Genomic DNA, 4,563 nt, shown 5'->3' on the forward strand with positions numbered 1-4,563 from the left:
TTGCAATTTTGGTATAAAAAACTATTATGATTATCTCAAAATCTATTTTATATTTTATTATAAAATTTTAAACACTAAAAATGGTTAAAATTAAATAAATCTATAAACATATCAAAATCTTAAAAATAGACGGTCTAGATAATATGTTATAAAATACACTATTTTTCGAATTCAAATTCATTTTTTTTTTTATATTTATATATCTAAATCAAATAAAAGATTTTTAAGCACTAAAACAACATGGAGTATTGAGGTGCACCTCTAACCCTACTCCTTATTTTTAGCCACCCCTTTGCACCTTACTATTCCTAATCCTTATTCCTCTCTCTACTCTTCAGTCAGTTTCTCTCTCATCATTTTCGCTCTCTTCATTATCTCTCCATCTTTAAGAGGGATAAAAGTAAAGGAAGAGCTTGCTTGCAAGGCAAACAAAGGGACGTCAGCCACCCTTGACAAATTTGTCAATGACAGGACAGTAGCTGGCTTTTTAATTATTTTATGGGAGGTTACGGTAGAAATTATTGCTCACTTATTAGGGGTACCGATGAAACTAATTTAAGGGGGACTGTTGACAGTGACTCAGTAATGACACCGTCTGCTCTGCTTTGACGCGTCAATTTCGGTTGATGGAATTTGACACCGTGATGCGGTGACGCCTCTCTCTCTCTCTCTCCTCCCTTTCTCTCTCTAAAATTCCAGCTTACGTGGCAGCAGCAAGGTTGTGAAAAAAGGTCGAATAAAAAGAGAATTAATTTTTACTCCCTCGGCCCCTTCTCTGAGGTTTTCCTTTTATTGTTCCCTTTTTCACGGTAAATTTGTACCTCAAGCTTGTATTATAATTCTTAAAAATGAGTTAAAATGCCATTAATTACAGCGATCTTATTAGGAATCATGTCTGTATTACCCTACTCTAGCATAATTTTGAGTAGTTTATGTATGGATCTTAAAATTTTAAGTAAAATACAAAAAAGAAAAAGTTTATATAAGGTTGCAACTTAAAAATGTAGAATTAAAGATGCACCTCAAAAATCTATCGAAAAATGTTGTTTTAATGTAGAAACACTCTTTAATTGATCATCTCGACATCGAGATGTATGAATATTGAAAAAAAAAAAAAAACGATTTTGAGCCTTAGAAAAGTGCATCTTGCAATGCATTTATCTAGCTGGTCCATTTTCAATATTTCGATATATTTATAGATCTACGATTTTGACCATTTTTTTAATTTAAAATTTTATAATTAGATATTAAAATAGATTTTTAGATAATCTTATGTATTTTTCACAACAAAATTACATATTATGATAAAATTTGGAAGTGTACCTTAATTGGTTTGTTTAAGGTTGCAATCGTATAAAAACCACAACCAATACAAAATGCTTTTCTTATAGGTGGAAATTATAAAGAAGGTTGGTGAACCCACTTTTTTTTTTTTTTAATGGTTTCAAAATTTCCCCTTGATCAATCAAAATTTTTATTTTTTTTAGTTTTTTTGTTAGTAGGGCAATGCCTCAAGCTTTAAGACAATGCTCTACTAACGAAAAAACTGCCCCAAGCTTTAAAACATTGCCTACTAATGAAAAAAGGCATTGCCCTACTAACAAAAAAAATTAAAAAGAAAACAAAATGCCTGTTGATCAAGGGGCAATTTTGAAAAAAATAACAAAAGTGGGTTGATCGACATTCTTTGTAATTTCCATTTAAAAATGGAGCATTTCGTGTTTTATCTAAAATTTTAGGGTCGGTATGTAAATCACTCTTTTATTGGTTAAAAAAAATCAAAAATTTTAATATACCAATTCTCACCAAAAAAGAATTGGCTTGATTGCCGATCTAGATGAACGATTTGTGAAGCTAGAGCAGTTTATGCCAATCCAGGTTTGAAAACATGGGTTTCCAATAATGATTGCAAAAAATGCAGAGGAATGATGTTAAGTAATGGAAAGTTTCTAGCTGGAGTCTAACCCATAGCAAAACTTCATGAAATTTGCAATTTTTACAAAAAGAAAAAAAAAAAAAATAGAAACTCCAACTTCGTAGAAACATTTCTAAATGTGTTATTTCAAAAAATAATTTAAAAAAACTTCATTGTTTTTCAACTTGGGTTTATTCTTATTTATTAATTTTGTCAAATTTGTCATGGTTGATGCAATATAGGATGTTATTGTTGGTTGTTCTACAACACATATAACAACCGCTGAGAACAAACGTCCTAAAACATGGGCCGGGTGCTCTAGCTCATCCCTAGTCCCTACAAGACAGGCCCGACCTTGACAGAGGTGAAGAGGCATTGGGCTGGGCCCGTCCCTTTCCTTGAGCCATGGTGGCCCACCCATGGCCTAACCTTCATGCCACATTTTGCAGCCCAAGCCCTTATTTTTTCAAGGTCAAGCCAGGCCAATCGGTCCATTACTACCCCTAGGTACTATAGGCCTCTTCGTGAAGGCAGGATAAAATCAAAGTTAATGCTTATCCTTGAATGACAAATCAATACCTGGAAAATATTTCGGATCAATTGGAGTGACTTTATAACTCAAAAATCACGCTATTTCGAGATCAAATGATGTTGTTTCTAGTGTTGTTTTTGCAGTAGAAAAAACATCAATAACTTCACATTTTGATCATATTTTTTTATATCTTTGTTACCGCAAATTTTATCTAAATTATAATTTTCATATCTAGAAAATGTTGGGATTGATTTAGATTAAGTAACTTAATCAAGTCATGTTTTACGATGAATTTTTCAGCAGAAAAATCAGCAATGCTATCAATTTTTTGATCAATATCATTTATGACTCAATCGATAACCTCTAAGAAATATTAGAGGTATGATCTATGATGGCTTTTAGATCATGACGTAAAACCAAGATTTAAAAAATTGACAACCCGGATCGAAATCGCTTGATTCCTATCGAATTCTGCACTAGACAGATAGGTCTCCACATATATCAGGATTTGCCCGATTCACCTCCTGGATGACCGATTCTCTTGTGGTGAATTGGTGATTCGCTACAATATAATCACCGATCCACTGAAAAAAAAGAATTTTGCAACCCATAAGTCTCTTAATTGTAGTTCCAATCTCCATTTTGCAGCAATATCGTGGCCAATAATTGATCTCAATAACGCATTTTTATATTTAAAAACAATATTTGATGATAAAAAGATCATAAAAAAAATCGGTTCCCCATTTTTTCCAAAATTCTATTTGAAAAATCTACAGTTTTCCTTGTTTATTAGAGCAGTGCGCCAGAAAGTGATTTTCTCTTCGATTACTGCACAGGGTTTGTTGTAATTGCTTTTTAAAATGCTCTTTGGAGACCCTAGTATTAGATTTCATTGGTGATTGCTGATAAAAACCAATATATTTCGTGGATCTAGCACAAAAATTTTCGAGTCCAAAAGCTAGAGATCTACAAAGAAAGACTCATAAATCATATTAAGGGATGTCTTTATTCAAATTGAAATAGGTTTATCGATCTATGGAGGTTTCACTTTTATATGAATTAGGTGCATTAATTTATAATTTAGTATTTTATTTTCTATGATTTTTTTTTTTATGAAAAATAAACTTTTTTTACTAGTTTCTCTTAGCAGTCCGCTAGAGATTGAATTTCTCTTTGATTTCTTTGCATATTTTTGTTGAAAATTTTTTTAAAATGGTCTTTGGCGAGACAAGTACTAGATTTTGTTGTTGATTGGTGGTGAAAAAAAAAAAACAACACAGCGTGGTGGATCTAGCCCGAAAAATTTACAATTTTTATTCTGCCAAAGATGAAATATATCCTTGTGAAATATTGTTGTTTTTTTGTGAAATTTATTTATGATTTTTTATCTAAAGAGGTTCTTCTACTATTTGAAACTGGGATCTGAATTTTTATCATTGTACTTTTTTTTATATAACTTTTTTCGCTTAAGTTTGTTAGTTGATGTAGAAATGTTTTTTCCCTTTTGGCAAAATCCGCTATTTCATAGATTTTGTGATCGTTTTAAAATCCAATTTGTGCAAAATTGATTGTCCATTCATCCCTCTACGCATTTATTACAACTATTTCATAGATTGAAACCTTTTTCCATGCAAATCGAGGGCACCAAAACGTGCATTTTTTGGCTTTTTTAAAGATTCTTGCTTTGTTCTCTTTTAATTTGTGTAATTTACAAATAAATATTTTTAGATATAAATGGGCCTATTTTAAATTGTTTTAGATTAACAGTATTTATTTTTATTTTTTATAATTTTAAAATTAATATTACATATAATTACATAAATAAATTTCATATAATTGATTTACAAAAATGAAAATAATTGTATTGAAATTGTTGTTGTTTATTAATGTTAATAAAGTTATATAATTATGAAAAACATATGTCAATGTAATAATGTTGATTTGAAAAAAAATTATGCTGTCATTTTGTACTTATGCCAATATACATTTGCTGTAGGTTTATTTTAGTTGAGTATTTTTTTTTTCTCTCCCTTTCTAATTGCTTTTCTTGTATTATATTTTCTTCAATGATTCTTCGTTATAAAGTAGGAAATCCTTGAAACATTCATCCATTTTC

The sequence above is a fragment of the Amborella trichopoda genome, chromosome 4 (assembly GCF_054954075.1).
Source record: "Amborella trichopoda isolate Santa Cruz 75 chromosome 4, AtrichopodaSantaCruz75HAP2 v2.0, whole genome shotgun sequence".
NCBI classification, from domain to species: Eukaryota; Viridiplantae; Streptophyta; class Magnoliopsida; order Amborellales; family Amborellaceae; genus Amborella; species Amborella trichopoda.